This window comes from Arvicanthis niloticus, chromosome 23 (assembly GCF_011762505.2).
Source record: "Arvicanthis niloticus isolate mArvNil1 chromosome 23, mArvNil1.pat.X, whole genome shotgun sequence".
NCBI lineage: Eukaryota > Metazoa > Chordata > Mammalia > Rodentia > Muridae > Arvicanthis > Arvicanthis niloticus.
This window is the reverse complement of record NC_133430.1, coordinates 39,101,140-39,127,138: the sequence shown is the minus strand read 5'-3', so window position 1 is coordinate 39,127,138 and position 25,999 is coordinate 39,101,140. Positions and strand designations below refer to the sequence as shown.

Here is a 25,999-nt window from a genome sequence, read left to right as displayed (position 1 = left end):
TTTTTAAGCTGTAGCAACTTTCTTTAGTTTAGTCCACCCAGCAGTGACCCCAGCGGGCTCTTAGGATGGGCTTCTCCTCTCTGAAGCTGTTTGCTTTCTTCTCCAATTAAGTCCGGGACACTGAGTGGAAATGACGAGGACGTCCCTTGAAATGCACCTTTACACTGAAATGGGATATGAAAAGACTCCAATCCGTTTTAGAGACAGTCTCCTCTATCAGAAATCAATAGAGTCTTTCATTCCACGGTGTGCCAGTTCATAATGTGAGGGCTGCTCCAACTTCCCATTTAACGTTTTCAAAGCTGATATTAAATCCCAGACTTTATATCTGCTGTTGCCCATTTAGGACTGCGTTATAAATCTGAAGTCTCTCCCCAGCTCGTGAGTTTGACAGAGCTCGATAGAAACTTTTATAATCAAGCTCAATAAAGAATCACAAATCTCCACCTTGTAAGTTTAGCTTACAATAACCTTTGTAAATAACATCTTCCAGCCTTGATGTTTGTCAATATTTGTCATTTTTAAAAAGGGGTAAAGTGGAAATACTTTGTACACTCTTACCTCCTGGATGGAATTCAGTAACGGCTAGGTATGGCAATGTATGTCCGTAATCTCAACACTTGGGAGGCAGAGGCAGGAGCAACCCTGCAAATTCAGGATGTCTGGGCTTGGCTATCAGCACCATTGACAGGGATACAGAGCACGGGTCATCGTCTGGAAATATTAAAAAACAAATTCCTCTTTGTTCATCAGCATTTACCTCAGTACTGAAATTCGAACTCAGGTCCTCTGTCTCTCTAAATCACCCTCAAGCTGGAAATAGCAAAGTCAGTTTCAGCCCCAAGCCTCCTTTCTGTGAGCTCCTTCCACAGGGCTAGAGTTTCGGGTTTTGGTTTGTTTTGTTTTTAAATGATAAAGGGTTTTTCTTTTTTTCTTTTTTTTCCAAGTAAATTGTATTCAGGGTTTTCTGCTTTCCTATCTGCTAAAAGGGACCAGAAGCAACACTTTGTGTATCTAGCCACCACTTGAGATCCATAGCCAGTTTATCCCTTGGGTAAACACAGATCTCCAAATCAAAACACCTTTTGGTCCCTATATAAAAGGTCATAGGATTTGCCTGTAAACTGCACACATCCCCTGTGTGCTTTAAGTCAACGATAGGTTATTTGTAATACTTAATGCACAGTAACTGCTCTATAAGTAGCTGCTGTGCATACTATAGGGAATAATGATAAGGGATAGGCGCCAAACTTGGGTCCTTTGCAGGAATAGCAAGTGTTCCTGATCACTGAGCAATCTCTCCATTCCTATTAAAACAGAAGTGAAGACAGGCTCTAGAGCTGGCACATCAGAGAAATGGGAAATGATACGACAGTCTGCATGTCACTCAAATTCCACACGGGACCACTAGGTCTGGTTCCATAGACTCACACTTGTAGTTCTGGGGTATTGCTATGAGTCTGAGGTCAATATGGGCTACAGAGCTAGATCTTGTCAAGAAGAAGGAGAAGGAGGAGGAGGAGGAGGAGGAGGAGGAGGAGGAGGAGGAGGAGGAGGAGGAGGAGGAGGAGGAGGAAGAGGAAGACAAGGAGAAGGAGGAGGAGGAGGAAGAGGAGGAGGAGAAGGAGACGGAGAGAGAAGGAGAAGGAGAAGGGGAAGGGGAACAGAAAACCCTCTCAGGTATGTGGTACACACATTTAATCCCAGCACTCAGGAGGCAGAGGCAGAGGCAGAGGCAGAGGCAGAGGCAGAGGCAGAGGCAGAGGAGGCAGAGGAGGCAGAGGAGGCAGAGGAGGCAGAGGAGGCAGAGGAGGCAGAGGAGGCAGAGGAGGCAGAGGAGGCAGAGGAGGCAGAGGAGGCAGAGGAGGCAGAGGAGGCAGAGGAGGCAGAGGAGGCAGAGGAGGCAGAGGAGGCAGAGGAGGCAGAGGAGGCAGAGGAGGCAGAGGAGGCAGAGGAGGCAGAGGAGGCAGAGGAGGCAGAGGAGGCAGAGGAGGCAGAGGAGGCAGAGGCGCAGAGAGGCAGAGAGGCAGAGAGGCAGAGAGGCAGAGAGGCAGAGAGGCAGAGAGGCAGAGAGGCAGAGGAGGCAGAGGCAGAGGCAGAGGCAGAATCAAACAGATCTCTATGAGTTTGAGGCCAGCCTGATCTACAGAGGGAGTTCCAATTCAGCCAAGACTACATAGAGAGGACCCTTTCTCAAAAAAACAAAACCAAGAACAAAACAGACAATAAAGCTCCCAAACAAATGCAAATCAAACAAACCAAACTCCACCAACACAACAAAATGACACAAAAACAAAACCAGAACCCCCAACCCCACAGATTCCAGAAGGTTCCTTCACTGTCCTCAGAGTGCTCTGGGGCTCACTATGAGGACGGAACAGACAGTGGACAATGAGAGGCAGATAGAGTGCGGCCTCGTGCCAGCTGCCAGAAGCTGGTTATTATATTTATAGGAGTTTTGCAAGCCAATATTTAAACACCCATTATTAAAAATTAAAGTATTTACAATTAGCCGCATTATATTTAAAGGGTAATAAGCACCTAAAGCTCCTCACACGGCAATTACTTAACTATTGGATTATTCACACCTTTAGCGGCTGATACCAAAACAAAACCTGAACGAACGCAACTTACTACGGGAGGAAAGATCCATCTGGGCTCACGGTTCCCGGGGGTCACAGTGAGGATGGAATGGCCAGGTGTGGCAGGGCTGAAGAGCTCCCATCACAGCAGGCAGGAAACAAGAGACGGAGAGAAGAAGAATGAGAATGAGAGTGAGGAAGGACATGCTAGAAATTGGACACCATGGAAGTATTCATTCCAGGGAAATGAGGGCAGGACTACCCAGCAGCTCCTCAAGTCCCCTGCCCTTGAGAACCTCTTGTTAAACATTATCAGCACACACTGGCATGAGGACGACTGTATCTTTGACTCCACCTTCCTTTGACATTTTCTGAATTTTCAAGAGAAACTCATAGTTCCATTATGATTGGAAGACTTCTAAAAAAGGAAAAAACAAAAACAAAAAACAAAAAACAAAAACCAAAACAAAACAACAAAAAAACAACTGGACAGCTACAGTGGCTTTGGCCACTGTTGTAGAACGAAGTCTTCCAAACAAGGCAGACACCATCTTTGTCAGCTGTGTCTGCTTGCAAGACCTGTTGAATGGGGACATTCCCTCAGAGAGGAAGTAGGCAGAGAGTGTCGGTGTATCCACAGCTGAGCTGCTAGGACTGCTTTCTATACCCCCTAACCAGTGCTATAACAATTCTGCCCTAATTGTATGTGGCTTCTTGGCCTTGGGGCTGTGTGCTTGCTAGAGCATAAGAACAGGACAGGTTGACTGGGGGAGACTTCATCTATGCAGCTGTGGTGAAGTCATCATCCATCCTACACAAAGACTTTCTTGCAGGGCAGCTTTGACGAACCCATGCGCCTGTGTCCAGGCAAACCCTCACTTCTGCTCTATAAGCAAACCCAATATACTCATTGATTTCCCAGGTTGAACTTCAGCAGAGTCAGACTGAGTCTCTGAGAGTATATAACGAAAGAGTAGGTGTCTTTTAAGTCTCACCAGAGAAGAAATTCTTGAAACAGCTCTAGTCAACGGACAGCCTCAGCTCTAGAGGGGAGGCTGCTCTTGGCCCAGGGAGAGAAGATGGAAATCATTCCAGGAGGCCAGAGGCATGCTCCTAAGCTGTCTCAATAGCATGTCAGGTCTTAAAGATATTGAAGATATTGATTCTCTCTCTCTCTCTCTCTCTCTCTCTCTCTCTCTCTCTCTCTCTCTGTCTCCCACTCTCTCTCTCCCCATCTTCCCCCCCCCCCCCCAGATCTTTTTCAAGACATTTCAAAAATAAGTGCCATGGAAAACCCCTGTGTTAAATATCCACTAGTAGGAGGTAGATCAAACATACTCTTTTTTAAGAAGGAAAATTATGGATCAATAAAAATCATCTTGCCTTCTAAATCTTGTGCCACAATAATGTAACCACCACCTCCTCCATCACTGCCTCCATCATCACTACCACTCCCTCGTATTCCTCCTCCTCTTCAGAGTGAGTTCCAGGACAGCCAGGGCTACACAGAGAAACTCTGTCTTGAAAAACAAACAAACAAACAAACAAACAAACAAACAAACAAAAGTTTTTCATCACCTCTGATTGGTTAATGAAGAGAGCTGCTCAGCCAATAGCTGGGCAGGAGAGGAGAAGGTGGGACTTCCGATTCTAGAGGGGGCATAAGAGAGAGAGAGAGGAATTTGCCATGAACAGGTCACCCTGAGAGTTGCCATAAGGACACCAATGGATCAGGAACAGCCAGGGCAAGACTAAGTTGTCAAGCAATGGGGCACGAGGTAGCCGCAGACAGGTTAGAATAGGGTTAGAATAGATAAGTATCTGCCCAGGTATAGCGCTGAAGCTTAGAGTAAATGTAAGGTCTTTGTTTGAAAGCTAGAGAGAGCACAGAAAAGCCAGAATGACGGTTACAGGGGGTTATGTTGTAAAAGTCACATGGTCTACGGAAGGGCTGGATCAGTCTAGCTAGAATCAACTCTTCTACTTGTGGTTTGGAATGAAAACAGCAAACAGAGTTTGTGAATCTGCAGTGCTGTATTTGAGATACTTTCGACAGAGGAAGATAGAGTATTCTAGAAAAGTGTGAGATGATTCCCCCCAAAAATATCTGAAGATGACCAAGACAGTGATGTGCAAGAGACACGGGAAAGCCTGATGTGTGGTGTCCTGAAAGGAGACAGTGGGAAACAGTGTCTCTACCCTGGACCCCTGTGTGACAGAGTGCATTTAAAGATACGTGTGCTCTGAGAAGAATTCAGAGTTCAACTTAAAAATCCATTAGAATAGAATAGGAAAAGGGTCAGGGCAATCAGAAATCACTATAAAAGGTTTTGGTATATAACAAAATATTCAACTGTAGATAGAAGTACATGTAAAATAAGGATATGAGAGGAAACTCATTAAAAATAAGCAGAGTGGTTATATTTGGATCTGAGATTACAGGGAGCTTCTGTTTTCTTTATGTATTTACTGTACATTTATTCTTTACATATCATGCCTTTGTTTTCTTTATAACATTAAAACCTTACACAACAAATTGTCATTATAACAAGGAGATAAATCCTCATTTAATTTTGTTGGTTGATTGTGCAGTGGGTTTAACTGTGAGGCTTATTCAGACTAATCACACTCTACCGCTGAGACACAGGCCTAGCCTCAAGGCACCTTAACTTTAAAAAGTACATATAGCCGGGCGTGGTGGCGCACGCCTTTAATCCCAGCACTTGGGAAGCAGAGACAGGCGAATTTCTGAGTTCGAGGCCAGCCTGGTCTACAGAGTGAGTTCCAGGACATCCAGGGCTATACAGAGAAACCCTGACTCGAAAAACAAAAAAAAAAAAAAAAAAAAAAAAAAATACATATATGCGTATTTATATCTATAGATCTAAATTTAGATCTATATCTACCTACGTATTTGTGTTCTTTCTATCTATCTATCTATCTATCTATCTATCTATCTATCTATCTATCTAGTGAAGTGGTGCATGCCTGAGGTCTAAGCACACAGGAGGCTGGGACAGAGGATTACAAGTTAAGCAAGGGCCATTGCCTGAATGCTGGTGTTGTCTCATGTTGGAACCTAATCACCTGTGTTGTGATTACCTGTAGGTATTGGGTACAGGGGCTGCTGAGATGTAATCAGGCCACAGGGTCATAAGATGATTAAAGGAATTGGTACGTTCACAAAAGACAGCTGCCTTATCCTTTCTTCTAGGTGAAGACGCTATGAGAAGATGCCATCTATGCTCTGGAATGTGGGCTGTCACCAGACAGTGAATCTCCTGACACATTGATCTTAGACTTCCCAGATCCCAGAACTGCAAGAACCATGTCTACTGTTCATATCCATCTGGTCCTTGTGGTCTGTGCTCTTTTGTTACAGGAACCTGAGCTGAGCAAGTGCTACTGATTTTACTTGATAGGACCACTGGCAGTTACAGAGTCTTTTCAGTCTCGTCTTGATTACCAATATTAATTTTCAAGTCACACTATTTATATATGTGTTATGTATAATATAGATATGTAATATGTGTTATATATTTGCTCCTAAATGCCAGTAATGGGCTAAAGAGCTACAGGTTAAAACAGGCCTTACTAAAGGCTAGAGAGGGAGCTGGTGCAGGGAGAGCCACTGCAGATGCTTAATGTCAATGAGCCTGGTGGTCCAGCTGTTGGAGCTGGGCAAGGATAGGAACATAGTTCAGCACATGGCTGTTTGGATTAGGTCACTTCGATAGGATCATGTTGAATGGAAGCTCTGGGAACAGGGACTAGGATCTGGTTGGGTCAGGGTGGGTGCTGTGACCCAGTGTGAGGTGTCTTCCTCTTAGGTGATCCGGGGGAGGGGGAGGCATCTCTACTGCTAGTGATAAGGTTTTGATCTGCCCACGTGTCCACGTGTTCCTAATTTTGTTTGACGAGTGTGTGCACGTGAGTTTTCCGTCTGTGCCATGGTTTGCGCTGGGCAGACGGTGATTGTTCATGTGTGTAAATGAGATGATGAATCCTTCTGTCTCAGCACTGGCATTTAAAAATGGAGCACACTGGAATCACTCTGGGCAAGGAGCTACAGTTTTATGTGGTGTGGAGTAAGTTAGAGCAGGGAAGGACTAATCTCTGCAGTATCTTTGGATAGGTGTCCCTAACAAGTTCAACTCTGAAATGGGAGTTTAATAAACAACAACAACAAAACCTATTGCCGTCACACACCATTTATATCACTGTAATGAAATACCAGAAGCAGGTTACTTTATAATGAAAAAATCCATGGGTCTAGGAGTGCAAGGCCAAGGTGTTGTATCTGGTAACTATATTTTTCTTTTTTTGAGACAGGTTCTCAAGTAGCCTGGGCTAGCCTTGAAATTGCTTTGAAGCTGAAGATGACTTTGAACCCCTGATCCTCCTGCCTCTACCCTCAGGTGGAGAGATGTCTGAGATTACAGGCATTTGTCATTCTGTCTGGCCATGGTGATGACCTTCTTGCTGACAGAGTTGTGAGGTACCACAGCACACCGCATGGCAAGAGCAGAAAGTGTGTGTGTGTGTGTGTGTGTGTGTGTGTGTGTGTGTGTAGCTGTGGCTGGCCTGGAACTCCTTGTGCAGACCAGGCAAAAGCCTTCAGCAATGCTCCTGCCTCCGCCGGGATTACAGGAACGTGCCACCACACCTTGCGCCTCTCCCTTTTATTCTTACTTTAAATTAAAAACATTTTTATTGATTTCTGTGTGGCACGCAAATGCTGATATGTTTGCATGGAGGTCAGAAGACAATTTGCTGGAGTTGGTTTTTTTCTTCTACTACCATATTGGTCCCCGGATGAAACTCAGGTAGTCCAGGCATGGCGGCAAGCATATTTACCGGCTGAGCTGTCTACCTAAAAAGCCCGCAGGATTCACTCATTCACCGGTCCAAGGCCCTAGCTGTAAAACCCCACAGTTGGATTAAATTTCTACCCTCCTAATATTTCACAGTGCTTCACTTCAGGATGAGTTCAGATATAAGCAATATTGAAATCCTAGCATCCCTTACACTCATCATCCGTGAATATGCGAGGTGGGGTGGGTGACAGCAGCAGCCCTTGTCCTGCAGCCAGATTGCTCCCCAGCAGGACACAGCAGCGCATCTTCATGGCTGTGGCGCCCCTAGAGCTAGGAAGAGGAAGTGCATCTAGAGCCTGGGTAGAGCGGGCCTATTAGCCTTCCTACTGCAGTGCATTGTGGGTCTCCTTTGAGATGATTCTCTTCATCCTTTGTCCTGAAAAGAAGGAGGTGCAGGCTACCAAACATGCCAGGCTTGTGGGTTTGGCCTAGCAGCTGTTGTGGTACCAAGGAATCTACGTCAATCGCGGGAATAAAGCGGCAGAGGCCAGGGTCGCTTGCCTGATTGCCAAATGGATTTTCATGAAGGGATCTGCACGGTGGTTTCTGTTTGGGCTGCTGCTCTCTTGGCATCCTGTGCAGCTTGGCTTCAGCAGCGGTGAGTTCTCACAGGTTTGGCCAGTAAGTGCTCTTCTGCGCTGCTGGCTTGGGTGGAGGCTGGAGGAAGTTTGCCTGGGCCCTGATACTATCCTGGCTTTCCTTGCAGAGAGAGATATTTCAAGGCCTGTGTAGCTCTTTCCTTCTTTCACCTCCACACATGGCTCAGGCAAGAAACTGGGTGGGAGAAACTGAGACCGTAGAGAAAGAAAGTGTGAAGCGTTAGACCACTCATGTGGAACCAAGAAGATGATTCAGTAGAGAAGACGTGGGGGCTGCCATGTGTGCACTGCCTGTGAACTTCCAGCACCAGCTGGGTCTGTCCCCTGTTTGGGGAGACTGGTTCCAGTTTCACTCATTTTCACTTAATTTTGGTGCCATCCTCTTTGGTGGTTAAACCCCTTGCCCAGAGGATGGTTCAGTTTGCTTTCGACTGGAAGACAAAGACGATGATACTAGAGGAGCAGCTCAGTGATACAGTGCTTGCCTAGCCCGTATGAGGTCCAGGGTTTGCCTCCCAGAACCGCACAACACAACACATCAGGCCTGCCCCCTCCAAATTCTGAATGGTTGTGCTCTTTGCTTCTAAATGAAAAGAAGAGTGAATTTAGACCCACACATGGCTCGGAATGCCTCCTTCAGAACATCGTGACCTGGGGGCCATCGTGATGCTGGACATGGGGACTGGTGCCCCGTGTCCTGTATTGCTATTGACAATTATGATCCTAATTCCCATACTCTAAGATGTGACATTAGTTCAATAAGAGTGAAACATGGCCACAGAATGTCTTCACTGACACACCTATCTGGAACCGTTAAAATGAAGACATACAGTGTATCTTAAACCCTAAACTATAGTTCTTTTAAAAGGGAACAGAATTGGACTGGAGAGATGGCTCAGTGTTTAGAACTTGCTGCTCTTCCAGAGGTCCTACGGGTCAGTTCCCAGCACCCATGTTGGACGGCTTACAACTGAATGTGTAACTCCAGCTCCAGAGGGTCTTGGACCCCCTCTGGACTCTAAGGGGCACCTACACGCATGTGTGCACATTCCCACACACAGATACACATCTATGATGGAACTAAATCCCACTGCTGTGGCAGCAGGGCACGCTGAGTGGGCCTGAGGCAGTAGCAGTGTGTTGAAAACTGCCTCCTCCTGTCCCTCGGAAAGTCTTTGTTTATGCCACTCTGGATTTCTTTGGTGCAAATACTTTTACCTTGGTTGATTTCACCATACCATCTGCTGGGTGTGTAACAGTTGCCTCTGGAGCTGTGTGACTTGGCCACACTGTACCTTCATCTGAGGATGATAGTCAGAGTCAATGAACATTTAGGAATCAGAATGGGCTTCTTTGGGGGTTAAATTAAGCTGGTAGTGTGTCTGAATCAGCAAGTGTGTGCAGAGCTTGGGAGAGATTTCTTCCTGTTTCTCACCGGAAAGGAGAGTGAACCCTCCCCTGGGCCCCTGAGTCCCCGAAGAAGAACACGTGCCTCTCACCCATCACTGACCTCCTGACCTCTCTGAGGGTCACAGAAGATGCAGAGACCAAAGTGCCACTTCAAAGAGGCGAGGTTGCCTGACTCCTGCTCAGAGGGACTTAGTGGTAGTGGAGAAACCATAATATGGAAAGGGAGAAAAACTCTCTGTCCGAACAAGCACTGGAATGACTTCTGAAGTGGGCCGAGGGGCCAGGAAATGCTGGAGAAAGCACATACTAAAACAGGAAAGGACTGGAAACTCACGGTTACTATCAGGTAGGTCAGGATAGCTTCAGCGGGCATGCTAGACGGCGCAGTAGAACAGGGAGTGGTGGAGACTGTAGGAAAGTGGAAGCTCACGCCCTGCAGGAAGGTATTGAATGTTTCCCACCCCCAACCCCTGCCCTCTTCTTTTTATTTTTGAGGCCTGGACTCATGAAGCCCAGGCTTACCTCCAACTTACAATGTAGCCAAGGATGACCTCGAACAAATGAGCCTCTGGTTTTATTCCGAAGTGCTGGGATCATAGGTGTGAGTTGACACATGCAGTTTGAAGGGCTTACTTTCAATTTTGTTTTTCAACATTGGAAGTAAACCAAACAGGTCCTCAGTTTGGATTCAGGCCTTCACTTTGTGAGTGATCACTAAGTGTCTTCTCAAAGGGTCTTTTATTTTGAAATAATTATGGGGTATATGAAACTGCACTTCACTGTGGAGCACAGGGTGGCATCAGCCTTTGGATGCTGGTGTTGCAGTCATGCATTGCTATCTCCAGCTTCTTCTTCAGTTCCTTGAAGGCCAGATTCCCATGGTAGCTCACCAGTGAGCATTAAAGCACCTGTCCCTCCTCTCTGAGGCACCATGGTGTAAGGGCTGAGTGAATTCTTGGATCCATGTATTTTAGGCACAGGCAGCAAGGGCTGAATTGTCTATACCAAATTTTAAAACAATAATCAAACTAAGTTCAGTCCCCCACCCCACCCCCTAGAGTCTTGCTAAGTAGAAGAGGCTGGCCTTGAACTCATGATCATTCTGGTTTAGCTTCTAAACGCTGGGATTATGGGTCTGTACCACCATACCTGGTTCAATATGCTTTTTATTATTACCATGTGTTTGCAATTCTGATCAAAATATGCCTTCTTGAAAAAAAAAAAAGAAAGAAAGAAAGAAAGAAAGAAAAACATCTGTTGTCGGTCTAAGTTATAAGTAATTGCCCTGGCTACTGTGGGGATTTTAACAGTTCATACACACACACATGTGCATCTATACGTTTCGAGTGGTTCTATTTAAATAACGGTGTGAACTAACAGTGTTTTCTGCACAGAGGTTAATTTGGAGAATTAACCCACGATTCAAGGGTTTCACCACAGCATTTGTTTCCAGAGTTAGAAGCTAATGAAATGGATCCCTCAGTTCCAAGCCCCGGGGAACCACGATTCCAGCATTTAAGCAGCAGCTTCCAAATTAACAACGCTCACATGTGATTGTACACGGAGAAGCAGGTTCCCAGTCCCCTCAGTTCTGTTGTTCCATGTGGCCAAAACTAAAAAGTGCTGTCTAAAATGCCTTGTATTCAGCAGGAACTGGATGCCTATTCAAATTAACTGCCCTGCCTGGCTTGGTAGAACACATCTGTAATACCAGTACTCAAGAGGCAGGAGAATCAAGAGTTCAAGGCTAGCCTCAGCTATATGCTGAATTCCAAGTCAGGCATCTTGAGATCTTGTCTTAAAGAGAACAGCAAAAATCAAACAAAACAAGGGTTCTGGAGAGTTGGCTCAGCAGCACGTATGTTTTGCAGGGGACAGAGCTTGGTTCCTAGAGTCCACATGGTACCTAATAGTCACTTGCAACTCCATTTCCAGGAGCTATGGTCTCTGTGGAATCCTGCACTCATGTGGTGCACATACATTGGCAAGCAAACACAACAGATAAATAAAATAAATAATCTTAAACAACAACAACAAATTTAAATAAAAGTCAGCATGCCCAATAATGTCAATGATTACTGCCACAGCCATTTTCTTTGACTGTTACTGAGGGAGAATATCAGAAATTTACAAATGACAATAGAAATTTATGGTGAATTTTCTGGTGAAGGCACATTAGGCAGAATCTTTGACTATGGAGATATTCGAGTGAACAATACAGCTAGGTCCATTAAACTGTTGCTTGACCATCCATATGCTAGGATCAGTTTTGACAAAGACATTTACACATTTGCTTTAAGCCTCAAAATAGAAGATGGCTCAGTGGTTAGGAACACTGGCTGCTCTTCCAAGGGCTGGGGTTCAATTCCCAGCACCCACATGGCAGCTCACAACTGTCTGTAACTCCTATTCCAAGGGATCCAACTCCCTTACACAGGCAAGCAAAACATCAATATACATAAGATAAAAATAAATACATAAAAAATAGAAATAATTACTGCTTTGGCAAAGGCATGCTGATTGCAATAGACGTGTGGAATCCAGTTTTCAACACTACTGATATAATTAAAACATCTGAGTCTATTACTTCCCTTTTTTGTGTTTTAACACTAGTTCGTTTTTACTGGCATGGGTATATACATATACACACATATATATGAAGCTCAATAAAAGAAAATGTCCCTGTCTGTGTCTTTTCCTGGCCATTGTTGCTCTAGTGGCTCATGCATGATAACTGTTGACAGTTGTCATGAAGAGGAAGGGAAGTTAATGATCCCCTGTGTGCAGTGTCTCTCGTGTACCCTACTCCCAGCCTACCACAGTCTCTCAGGCGGAGACCCCAGTCGCAGGAACTCCTGGATCGCTAGTGTGGGCATCATGACGGCAGAGGGTTCCCACTACTTCATTTAAAGCTTTATCTGTTGTAGAGATGGTTTCGGAGGCCAACCCTGACTAGCTAATGGTCTGGTTTGTGAGTCACTGGGGCTTTGCAGTGACCCTGGAAGTCTTGGTTTTACAAGTGTGTGCTTGTGGTCAAGGAGTGGTTGAGGCTTACGCTCATTTGAGAATGGAAACCTCTCAGGGCCTTTAAGATCGTCTGCTTACATGGGTACTGAGGTTTCCACTGGTACAAAGGCCTGGTGTTGTTAGCTGGAAGGATGGAGCTGGCTTTGTTCTTCTGCTGGTTCCTGGCCCTTGGCAAAACAGTTCATCGCTGGTTCCACACTGGGCACACTTTACAGAATAGGGAGATGCAGAGTCAGGATTTCTGTCACTGTGATGGAACCTAAGCACTTGGAGAGGAAATGGTTTATTTAGCTTACACTTCCACATCACTGTTGATCATTTAAGGAAGGTAGGACAGGAACTCAAACAGGACAGGAACCAGGAGGCGGGAGTTGATGTAGAAGCCATGGAGGGGTGCTGTTTACTGGCTTGCTCCTCATGGCTTGCTTGCTCTGGTTTCTTATAGAGCCTAGGATGACCAGTCCAGGGCTGGTTCTGCCCCCATCAATCACTAATTAATAGAATACTCTACAGGCTTGTCTACAGAGTGGTCTTATGGAGGTATTTTCTTAATCAAGGAGGTCTTCACTTGTCAGATGACTATTGCTTGTGCCAAGTTGACATGAAACTAGCCAGCACACGGAGGCAGGGCAGCCTGAGCAAGACTAGAAGGAAGTGGATGAGGATGGCCCCTGAGCCAGGCAGCCAGGGCAAGGCTTATTTCTAATGTAGCCAGCCCTGGGTGGGCAAGATGATGACTCCCAGTTGGAATTCCTCTCAAGCACCGAGTTCTTACCACTGTCCTCACCCTGTGGACACATTGTGACCTCTATCATTGATGTTTCACCTTTAATTGGCTTCCTATATTGTCTTGGAGATGCAGATGTACCACAGAGGCTCTCACAATGACAGGGAAGACTACTCACTCACTAGCCAGTCTGGGTAGCTGGGGCCCTGGAAGCCAGAGATACAGAGCAGGGTGGGGAATGACAGTCTCAGAGAAATCTAGGACAAACAGGCAGGAGAAAGGGCTCTGGCAGGGACAAAGGCCTGGGCTGGTGGGTGGGGCACCCAGAAGATGGCCCAGGCAGGGCTTTGGTTATCACTCCTTTGCAGTATTCAGTCAGGTGTCTAAAGTCATCATGTGCCTGGGATAGCAGGCAGCAGTGTGGAGACACTCCTTCAGCAACGGATTTTTTGGAAGCTGTTAAAGTTATTGATTTAAGTCATGACAGGCTCAAGGGCACTAAGAGTCTCTCAAAGAGAAATCAAACTGTTTCCCCAGGTGACTCCCACTTTTTACTAAGGCAGAGGTCTAAATCTATTGAGGTGAATGCAACTGGGTCTCACCTCTGGCGCAATCTGGGGAGACCTATAAAGTTTATTGATTTGACTTACTTAACTTACACTAGCTAATACTAAAACAACTAGGCCCATCAATCACACCCCACACCCCTCAAGAGAATGATTACAGCGTGGATTGATTCCTTCTTGGAGGTGACAGTTAATGGAGAACTCTCTAAGGGTGTCAGGACAGCAAGTACTGCCTTGAGCTGGGGCTTGGTTGTCCCTTTGCCTAGCACAGTGACCTTCTAGAGCATCACATCAGGGAAGCCACCTCTCTGGAAGGCAGCCAGGAGTTCTTTGGGAACATGCTGTAGTAGCCTCTCCGGATGCAGAGAGTCACGCAGTTGCATTAGGAGAGGCGTGGGAAGCTGCCAGCTTTCTCTTATCAGGCAAAAAGATGAAGAACATCACAGGGTGAGGAAGGAGCGTGGATGCAAAAGGGCACCACCAAGATGGCAGAGTGGCACAAAGACCTTGAAGCCCAGAGCAGGCTGCCAGAGGGCTCACTGCAGACCACCTCAGTGCCAGCATAAGGTACCTGCAATAGGAGTCTTTTCTCAGTTCATCATGTTTTCTTGCCTCAAGAAGCAAGGTATGCCCCTCCCCTGGGTTACTGCAGACTGGGTGGAGAGACCAGATGTTTCCATTTGAATGACATGTGACCTGAATCCCTGGATGATAAAATAGCAGTTAGTGGGATTGGAAGTGCAGAGGGGAGTCAGGGGGAAGGGCTCCCATCCTGTGAGAACTCAAAGGCTAGGGAAGGTGTCAGAGAGATCAAACTTGAACTAGGCTTCTCTAGTTCAAGAAGAACACAGGGAAGTGGATGAGTGAATCCAGCTCATAGAAAGATGGCATCCAAACCAGGCATGACAGCCTGTGCCCTTGGGAGGCTGAGGCAGGAGGAACAAGAGTCCATGGTTAGCCTGGGCTACATATAGAGACCTGTCTAAATAGAGAAAGAGGGTAGAGAGGGAGAGAAGAAGGAAGGAGATAATTTCTGTTTAATTTGACATAAAAATACTTTTAAAATGGGGGCTGGGAATATAGCTCACCCAGCACCATGAGGCCCTAGGTTCCATTCTGAGGACCATATTGTGTTGACCATGGTGGTCATGAAGACCCCCATACTCAGGAGACCCTTCCTCAAGTCTCAGGAAATCACGACCACCCAAAAATCACAAGAAACCATACCTGGATGCAATCAGCAGAGGCTTTATTAGGGAAGTTGGCCAGCCAAGGTCAAACCATGAGCTCTCTCAAGAGCAGAGTTTGACCTCGAGTGGCGATCTAAGGGGTCTTTTAAAGAGGAAAACCGCAAACCAGGGGAGTGAGGAGGGGGTGAGGGGTTGCCAAGGATACATAACATAAGAATAGCAAAACATTCCAGAGAAACCCACCCTGAATGGTTAATAGCCATGGAAATTACTCAGTACAATCATTTTTCTCAAAAATGTGGTTTTACCATATCACTGCCCTACCCTGTCAACTCTCTATTAACTATTTCTCACTAGCTCCAGCCGTAGAGCCACAGCCCTGTCATTGTGTTTTTACCACCTGAGTGACTTTCATTCTTTACAGCCAGTTCCTGAAACTGGCCTGGCTTGTTTCAGAGAAAAGTTTCCATGTCCCTAAAAGAACTTAAAAAGCATCTATATATGTATATATTCTTTTTTTTTTTTTTTTTTTTTTTTGAGACAGGGTTTCTCTGTGGTATGTATATATTCTATAAAAATGATTTTTATATTTTTTCATTCTTCATTCACACCTGTAATCCCAACAGGCAGGTGCAGCTGCAGGAGGATCAGAAGTTCAAGGTTATTCTTAACTACATAGACAGTTTGAGGCCAGCCTGGGATACATGAGCCTCCATCTTAAAAACAGACAAGCAAATAGACAGAAGAGATACATAAGAACTGTCATGTATTGTACAGACTGGTTACTCTACAGGAGCTTTGGAGCCAGGGTTTGGGTTTAAATCTTGTTTCCACCACTAGTCTATATGAGTAAGAAACTTAATGTCTGCTGGACTTAAATCCCTCATTTCCAAAACAGAAGCAATGATTGATAGTTCCTAATAATGATATCTAATCCTCCTTCTCCTTCTTGTCAATTTGTCACAAACTAGAATCATCTCAGAAGAGGAACAACAATTGAGGAAATGCCTTCATCAGACTGGCCAGTCGGCAAGTCCGTCGGGCATATTTGTGGTTAATGATTGCTGTCTCCTAGCAGGACCCCTTGGCTGGTGGTCCTGAGTTGTTTAAGAAAGCAGGTTGAGCAAGTTACAACGAGCAAGCCAGCAAGCAGCACCCCTCCATGCCTGATGCATTGGTTCCTATCTCCAGGTTTTAGACCCGAGTTCCTGCCCCGACTTCCCTCATTGATGGAGCGTGACCTGGGAGTTGTAAGTGGAAATAAGATCTTTCCTCCCAAAGTTGCTTTTGGTCATGATGTCTTAGCCCATCAATAGAAACTAAGACAAGCAGTATTAATTAATAATAGTGCTGGTGTAACAAACAACACAGGGTCAGGAAGTAAGACTCTAGCGAGCAGAGCCTTAGTTTACCGGAGACCCCATGAGTGAACCACACGGGGAGATGAGAATCGCTGCAAAAAGCAAGAGGAATTTTAATGTTCCAGCATGCTGGGGCCATCCTGCATCCCAAAAGGAGAGGTAACGCCGCACCACTCATTCCATGAGCTTTTTTACAGTCTTTAGGGCAGCAGCCATTGGGCACAATGTGATTGGCCAAACAGTATGACTTTTTAAACTGATTGGTCTTTAGGGAATGAGGCAGCAAGGACCTCCCTTGTCTGTGCGTGGCCAATTGGTCCGTCCTGTGGAATCTGTCCACATGCTCTGGGCCTCCCCCACCTTCAGGTCGGTCCCCACCCTCTGTGGTCTGAGGAATGTTAATTAGCCTCTCCCTTCTGGAGGGGAGGGATGCCTAAGCATTCTATGACCTTTCTCTTCCAGGAGGGGAGGGGTCTGGCGGGATTTTCTAAAGTACCTGAGTTGACCTCTTCACTACCGCTACTGCTGCTACTGCTACTAGAACTGGTGGTGGTGGTGGAGGTAACAGTAGTGTAGCACCTAATAATAGAGCCTGTGTCGAGAAGCAGAGTAAGCGTGAATGAGTCTAATGCGTATAAAGCCCTTGGCACAGCATCTGGCACACAGGAAGCATTCAGTAAGTGCTAGTCACTGCCGGTACTGTCATTCCTGTGAACGGTGATAAAGGCAGTTTTCATATTACTACCAAGCTGAGGCATGTGTAGGCTCCTCAGAGACTACCTGAAGAATGGATAAAGGGCTAGAAGAGACTCCCTGTTCTGGCGGGGAGCACGGAATGATTCCCAGTGTTTGAGGAGGCTCTGTGCGCATCTACGCCATTTCTTTGTTTTTAAGGTCCGGGGCACTCTGCCTCCCCTTCTTCCTTCTGCAGTGCATCCAAGGTCAGCTCCCCACCAGGGCTCTCTTATAAGGTTCAGCCACAGGGCACTTTCTTACACTTGTCACTGCTGCCTCTTCTTAGGCCACGAGTTAGAGGGCTGACTCCTGAGCTCGACCCTCCTTCAGGGCAGGCTGTGCCACACTCTCAGTCTCTATGCGTTTCTCAGGAGTCTAGCACACACGCTGTAGTCCAGAGGCTACAGACCTGGTGCTTTGCCATGATTGGAAGCGCTCTGCTGCCTCGCCTTCCCTCGCTGCTTGTTTCCCCGCAGGCCCAGGCCCGTTCCTCACTTCCTGGAATCCAGGAGTATTGGCTCTTTTGACCTCTGTGTTCTTCCCAGGACGCTTATGTTCCTGTGTGAGGCACTCCCTGGTTGGGGATAGTGCCAGGGGGAAGGCCACATTTCGTGGATGAAGGAAGGGGAATAGCTGCCCCACCTCCCGGCCCAGACTTGGGTCAACAATTTCTGACTTCTTCAGGCTGCTCCCAAAGGGACACCACTCTGGTGCCAAATGGGCTTTGGTAAATTTCCATTTGAGAAATCTGAGTCGCAGTCAAACCCTATAGCTGAGACAGATTGGGATCTGTGAGAGGACAGAGAGGGACACGCCTTGTCTCCTCTAGTCATGGTTTCCCTCTAGGGCTGGGTGTTCCTCCTAAATCATTTTTCTGTATCCTTTTTTTGTCCCAGTCACCTGTCGGAAGCAGATCTTTGGAACCGTTTCCGGTCCTCCCACGGCTAAGTTTGTTCTGAAAAGCTACCGGAGAGATTAGCCTGGAGATATATTTCCAGAAGATTAGAAAAAGGCTCCCACTCTGAGGAAGGAGGTGGCCACAGGAGTCGGAAGCACCTACATCTAGATCCAGTCACCCTAAGCATTGTGCAAGTGAAGCTGCATACAGGCCAAGGACATCTAGTCCTGTTAGGGACGGCAAACCTGAGGGTTGTTCTCCCCACCCCCACTGCGCTGCTCTGTGGAGGAGAGACACTTTGGCTGCTGTCCTGTTTGATGTTTCTTCACGTGCATGCTTTTCCAAATTATACAATGTGGTTTCTATCTAAAAGTAGGAGGCCCAGGAAGGTACGGAGGAAGGGAACAGAGGTATGCCAGTCATGGCCTGTTAGCTTTGCACCTGCAGACAAGAGATAGCATTCCCCTTACAGGGCCTGCAGTTACAATGAGGCTTCCCCCAAACACACCGTTGTAGTGCTTCTGTGGATATAACAGGAGAGACTTTGAGAGACTGCGGGCCACAGCCTTGAACTTGAAACAGCCTAAAGAATAAAAAGACTGAATTGCCACAGAAAAGGCAGTCCTTCGGAGACTCAGCAGAGGCCTGTCTGACTCTACTGACTCTGCACATCAATCGTTAGTTAACAAAGGGACCATGGACGCACTGTGATGTGAAAAACAAGTCCGTCTTCAGCATAATCCATAAGTGCCCTGGGTGATATCTGCAGACATCCTCTGAGCTGGACAAGGAGCCAGGGTTCCTCACTCACTGCTGGCTGGTGTGCTTTTACATTCTCCATCCTGAAAAAGGCTCTAGCTGTGATAAGCCCTCGGAGTGGGTATGTATGGTAGGTAGGTGCTGTATGTTTTGCCTACATGTATGTCTGTGTACTACATATGTCTCGAGTGCTGTGGAGGCCAGAAGAGGACACCAGATTCTCTGGACCAAGAGTTGCAGACAATTGTGAGCTACGCTGAGGATGCTGGGAATCAAACCAGGGTCCTCTGGAAGAGCAGCCAGTGTTCTTAACCACTCTGCCATCCCTAAGTCTCTGTTTTTATTTTTTAAAGGAGGGGAGATTATAATAATAGGAATATGATATTTTTCAAACTTTATACTTCATAATCAAATTTTACCACCAAAGGCAAACTGAACTATTCATAAGATAATAAGAGACTTTTTATTTATTTTTTTGAGACACAGTCTTGCTATGTAACCAAGGATGGTCTGTAACTGGTTTTCTTTACTAAGGCTCCTGAGCACTGAGATTATGGGTGTGTGCTACCACGTCCAGCTTTTAGAAAAATAGCAGATACAATGGGAAGATAACAACAGTTGTTCATCATTTTCACACCTGCCCAGTTTTGGAAAAGCACTTTCTCCACAGTGGACTGTGAACAGACTCACTTGGTCCAGGAGACACGTTCTGGGTTTATGAAGGGTATCATTGCTTTCCTTGTGCTCGTGTGACTCTGAGATCTCAATGCATACTTTCAGAGTCTCTGGAGAGATGGCTCAGTGGGTAAAGTGGTTGCTGTACAAACACGAAGACATGAGTTCAGATCCCCTGTACCCTTGAAAGAGCTACCCTAGTGCTTGTGGGTAGAGATAGGTGGGTCCTGGGGACTTGCTGGCTAGACAGTCCAGCAGAAACAGTGAGTTCTGTGTTCAGTGAGATACCCTGTCTGAGAGAATAAGGTAGAGAGTGCATATGGGTAAGCACGTAAACATGTACACACACACACTGCCAAAAAGAGAAATCATCTTTCATCTCCATTTGTTTATCAGACACCTTGGAGAGTCACTTTAGAGATGTTGGGCTTGCCTCTTATTTCAGTTGTTCTGGTTCTGGTAGGGACAACTCAGAGTAGCTCTGTGGATAGGACCATCATGGTAGCCCCTTTGGCACTATACGTGGGAGACAGAAGTATCATTGGGAAGCCCTTTGACTTGCAGTACGTGGAACAGTGAGAACTGGGTCCATGCCTTTGTCCCCCAGGTTGCACTGAGACTTGTGCACATAGGATCGAACACTGCATTGGGTGTGGACATGGCTAGCTCAACAACACAGCTCTGCATTGTCTCTTTTCTTCCCCAGCTCCCTCACTTCTGCGTCAGGACCACATTCCCCATGAAGAGGTTGCAAAGCTTGTATCTTCATCCAAGTTGTTTGTTCTGCTGTCCTAGGCTCTACTTTCCTTGTAAGAACTGCAGTTCACGTGACCTTCCTATGTTGCCCTTTTGTGGTTGATTTTTTTTTTTTTTTTGAGTTAAAAAAACGGTGGCATTGAAATGTGTTACATGCCATCTGTAGGAATGTTTTTAAAGGTCTGCTTGTGCCAGTTAACAGTATGAACTGTCCTTCCTAGCCTTGAGTCATCTATGAATTTGCCCATAAAAATTTAGTAGCTGTTTTAAAAAGGCCATCACTGACCAATCTGTCACCTTATCTCTCACTCTGCTCTCCCTGGTGGCTCCACGGTTACAACGCTGCCGCTGGCTTCACTGGTGCAAGGGCCAAGCTCTCAGCCCCAGGATCTTGAAGCTGTTATTCTTTCCACGTGATATCCCCTTCCCAAAGGCTCCTCACATGAACTTCTCTTTGTTATACATCAAAATTGAGGGGGAAATGGAGCTCAGTTGGTAGCCTGGGTTCTATCCCCAGCACTGTATAAACCTGTGGAGGCTGTATATTTCTATAACCCCAAATCCAAGAGGTGGAGGCAGGGGGATTTGAAGTTCAAGGTCATTTTCAGATGAATAGTGGATTTGAGGCTAGCCTGGGCTACATGAGATCCTATCTCAATTTATCCTCCAAACCCTCCAAAATGCAAGCCAGCTTAAAAAAAATGTCTCAAAGCCACTGTCACTGCTACTGCCGTCGCACACATATACCCAAGCCACAGCTGGTGTGCTGCAGGAGTAATTTGTGTGTGTGTGTGTGTTTTAAAAAATGTCTGATTCCCTAATGAGAGCAACACGTGTAGGAGAATAGGAACATCATCCCTTTTTCTCATCATGATATCCCCACACCTAGTCTAGTACCCTGCACTTCAAAGAAACACATCTGACTCATCTCTACTTGTGGGGGATGGGGGGTCCCAGGGCATCTCCCCGACTCAAGGACATCTTTCTAACAATTCTCTCCTCTCCAGGTTTATCGACACTCTCCCCTCTTTCCTGAGCTGTCCCCACCAGCAGACAAACTGCTGTCATTTCTCCCCTCTAGCAAAGCAAACAAACAAGTTACCTTTCTCTGCCTGTGACCTGGTTCATCTGGCCTCCATGTTTTATTGATGTGCCGTCTCCTCCCCTGGAGCAGAACCTCCAGGAGGAAAGAAAGGCTTACATCTGTTTTGTTGGTTGCTGTTTCCTTCGCATCAAAAGTTTCTGGCACAGAGAAAACAATAAAAATGTGTCAAATGCTTGAGTCATTTTGTGGAGTAAATGAATGAACGAAGTAGCAAAGCCGTCTTGAACAATGAGAAAACATCAGCCCATAGCTTGAGCGATGTCTAAATAACATTTACCCGAGAAATGGATAAGATGCTTCTGTAGGGTGATGGCTACCTACCCTGTGGAGTCACGGGGAAGAAGCTCTCCCATCCTCCATGTATGCTCATGAACATGAAAAATTCAGCAGGGAGGTTGGATGATCAAGGATAACAGTGTGTTGATCTTAAAATGGGAAATTTGGTCGGGCGGTGGTGGCGCACGCCTTTAATCCCAGCACTTGGGAGGTAGAGGCAGGCAGATTTCTGAGTTCGAGGCCAGCCTGGTCTACAGAGTGAGTTCCAGGACAGCCCGGGCTATACAGAGAAACCCTGTCTCGAAAAACCCAAAAAAACCTAAAATGGGAAATTTGAGGCCCAGAGATAGTGTCCTCCTCAAACACAGTTGTCTTCCCTGCTAACAGCCTCGGCACAATAACCCAGATTTAAAATTTTGAGGTTCCTTCCTCTCTAGGCTTGGGCATGTAATAATAGTCTAGGCCAGGAGGTGGCGATGTCTCTGTCTCTGGAGGACTACACTCTAGGCAGCGCTGAAGGACACCGAAAGAAAAGGTTGGGAATTGGCCTGATCTGTTAGGCGCTTGTAGGAAGGAAAGCCAAGAAAACAGGGCTTTGCCTCAGAATACCTCGTTCCTGTTGGCTGGGTCCCATGAGGAAAGCAGTTCTTGTTGAAAAAGCCACATTTTGAAGGCTTCAGATGTGTGAGCAGCTACAAACCCGGATGGTTGGCAAGTCAACACTCAGGATTTTATCTCAAATTCAAGGACTCTGGAAATCTAGGACAGCAACTTGGCAACGTGGAGCTAACAGAACTTTTGTTCGACTTTCCCTAGGCTTGGGCAATAGCCTCTGAGAGCCAGGAGGGTTTTCTTTAAGATGCAGACTCTGCCTAGAGAACATTATACTGCAGAATTATGACCCAGCCCTAGGGATCCACTAAACCAGTGCTTCTCAACCTTAACGCTGGGACCCTTTAATACAGTTCCTCGAGTTGTGGTGACACACCCCCCCCCATCAAATTGTTTTCGTTTCTACTTCATAACTGTAATTTTGCTACTTTTATAAACCGTAAGTATATATTTGTGTTTTTCTATGGTCTCAGGCCACCCCTGTTGAAAGGGTCGTTTGACTCCCCAAGTTGGGAGCCACTACACTAAATCCTAGATCTGTATATAACTTTGTGGACAAGGGTTGGAGGTCCTTGAGTGATAGGTACGTGTACTTCCTGGAGTGAGGCTGGTTTGTTTGTTTGTCTGGGGCTCCAATGACTCAAAACACATAGGGGACCCAAGTTATGGGGCGGGGCTATAGCTTAGTACTAAATCTCTTGCCCAGCAGAGAGTCTGACTCCAGTCTCTAGCATGGAAAAGCAAAAGGAAGAAGGGAAGGCAGACAGGCATCATCCCCCCCCCCCAAGCATCACTAATTTCTTACTTTAATTGCAAGTAGTTTCCGGAGGCATTCCAGTTCTTCAGTTTTCATTAAGAAACCTCTTAGTCAGAGGCAGTCAGATGGCAGAAAATATCAGGCATTTGAACAGAAAGGGCATGAAGTGTATCGGCAAGAATGAAGCTGTTAGCTCAGTAAGCATCAGAGAGCACTAGAGCCCTAAGATCTTGTAGATCTTAGGTGGAGAACTACAGGAAGCCTCTGAAGAGCTCCAAACTCCAGAGACCCTTCCTCAAGTCTTAGGACATTGCGGCCACCCAAAAATCACAAGAAACCATACCTGGATGCAAACAGCAGAGGTTTATTAGGGGAGGAGCCGGCGGTCAAAACGGCAAGCTCTTTAGTTCCAAGAGCAGGGTTTTGGCCCCGTGTGGTGGGTCAAAGGGTCTTTTATAGCATGGGGTGGGGGAAGGAAGGCATTTTCGCAAGCTTACACATGATTGGTTGTTTTACAAATTTTGAACATAGCACTGGGAAGACCAAGGGAGGGGTAACCAAGAACAGTGGAACATTTCAGAGAATCTAGCCCAAATGATCTAGAGTCATGTGAGATCACTCTGCACACTCATTCTTCTCAAAAATGTAGTTTTCACCATGCTATTGTGTCCTATCCTGCCATTTCAGATTACTATCTTTACTTTTTCCAGCTATAGACCCACCTAGGTGGCAGCATCTTTATCTGTAGTCAGGAATGCCTTCCTGCCTTGGGCGAGGCTTGGGGAATGTAATCCAGCAAGTGTCCTTCACCTGGAATGTGAAGGCCTGAAATCTTATTTTCAGTTCCGAGTTCTGTAAGGCGAAAAATCTACACATATTTCATAAAATGGCCTTTATAATTTTTCACTCTACACCTCAACCCTTAAGGCTAGGCATAGGGATGGGTGAGGATCATTAAAATGTAATCCCCAGAGCTGTGGCTGCTCTTTCTGAGCTGGAGAAGGGTTCACAGACCAAGGTTTTCTAGAACCAGGAATACAATGAGGTGGACTCTATAAGTCTTGGGAAAACTATAGCCTGCCCCTACGGCTCTCATTGTAGGGCAAAGAAAAGAGGCGAAGCTGACCCTGGCAGAAGCAGACAGGATGGAACCAGTCCTTCCTTCCTCCGCCCGCCATGGAGAAGATGTCCCATGGAGCCAGCTGGCAAAGCAAAATTGTGATTGGCAGAGTCTGGGCTCCAATGTCGCACAGGCTAGGTTTGGAGCAGAGAGACCAGAGATTAAGATGGTCTCTCCAAACACTCTGTTTACTGAAATATCCACGACTACAATCCAACCTCTCTGTGCGATTCATCACTGGGAAGACTCTAACATATCAAGTAGATTTTTAGTGAAGTTCGGTATTTCCAAGGATAAGTAATAACAACCATCTTCCTCCATGGTCTTGTAACACAGAGGAATCTTATTTCCAACTTTAGATGGGATACTCCTCTAATTGAGTTCGGAGCAAAGGAGACCTCCTAATGGATGCTTCCCGTACCGGTCTGTTTATATAGCTGGTCTTAACCACTCTAAGTGAAGGCTAGAGTCTTAGACTCAGAAGTGAGTTCACTCTCTTCCTGGACACCAGTGTATCTCCTGATATTGGAAAGATGGCTTCTCATCATGCTGGACAGGCATGATTCAGCACATACAATTTAAAACATTATTTTGGTTTCCTGTCTTTTTCTTCTCCCTCCTCTGCTCAAGGCAGTAAATGCTTCCTCTGCCTCAGGTGGACGTGAGAGCAAGTACTCACTACCTGTCCTTGCTGCTGTGGTTTGAGCATTTCCTTCAAAGGCTTACGTATTTTGGCTTCTTGTCTTCTAAGCAATCTCTCCCTGGGGCACAGGCGCCATCATAGTGGGCTATAGCTCTGGGAGTCCTTGTCAGAGCCTGCACTATGCTTTTTGGACACCTACTTTCCTAACTTGTGAACTAAATACGCTTCTTTTCTTTATAAAACACCCATCTTTGGGTATTTTGTTACTGTAACAGACAAATGTACCTGATTACTTGAAAATTGGTTTCTCTATCATTTTCTAGCTCAGGATTCTTGAGAGACAATAAGGAAGGGCAGGGGGAGGGGCACACTGTCAGCTGCGAATAGTTCTCAATTTTATTATCTATAAATCCCAACCCTGAACATACCTAAAATTCCACCACTTAGGAAGCTGAGGTGAAAGAATCCTGCTTTTAAGGCCAGCCTTGCCTATGTAGTGAGGCCTCCTCTCAGAACAAAGCAGAAAAATAGAAAACAAAGTTGGGTCTCCAGAGCTGAGAAGTGATGTGGGGACCCGGGGGTTTTCTTCCTTGACTGTTTAATGTTCTTTCTTTGGATTTGGCAAATGTTAAAAGTTGCTTTTCAGAGTCCCTTTGTGGTGATCTTTCCTTCCCTGAGGACGCCCTCCCTGTAGCTTGCTTCCCTGGATGGATCCCTCTGTTCTAGCTGCCGTTCAACCTCTCTGGAGAGGCCTTGAGCTTCTCTCTGGGGTCTGTTTATCCATAAGCACAACCCTAGGGATAGCTCTGAGACTTTCCTACCTTTCTAAGACATGGCTCACATCTGGCTACACGCTTGCACATCCTCTGTTGGGATGAATTGGGGAAGTGTGTATGTTCCTAGCTCCCTCCCCTTGACCTCTTTTACTCCATGGTCAAAGCCAGGGTCAGCCTATTACTTGCTCTTTAGAATTTCTAGATGGGGAACAGCCCTGTGGGCTTCCTAAGCTTCACAAAGCAAGCATACTGAGTTCCCACAAAGGATGAGTTGAGGCTCCTTTTCATAAGCTTTCTAAGGTAGCCCTTTCTCTCCCACAGAACACCAAAACCTGTCCATAAATACTCTGTCTTTATCTCCAAACTCGGAGGCATCTTATTGCTATGAGCAAGTAGTTCAAGTCACAAATCTCTCTCGTCCTCTTTCCTAAATCCTTCAGGATGGTTTGATGCCCCACCTTGGAGTGTGAGTTCTTTAGTCTTTGCACCTTAACAGAATTTCTATTTTAGTGTCCTGTTACATGTGTGCACTGAGCAAAGAAAAGGTG

At 46.1% G+C, this 25,999-nt stretch overlaps 1 long non-coding RNA gene across 1 annotated transcript; it reads left to right on the top strand.

Moving 5' to 3' along the window:
• Positions 1–7,804: 7,804 nt before the first annotated feature.
• On the top strand, positions 7,805–21,444 carry LOC143437070 (uncharacterized). Its single transcript, XR_013106757.1, has 2 exons — positions 7,805–8,057; positions 17,971–21,444. It is a non-coding gene; the product is annotated as an uncharacterized LOC143437070 (long non-coding RNA).
• Positions 21,445–25,999: the final 4,555 nt, after the last annotated feature.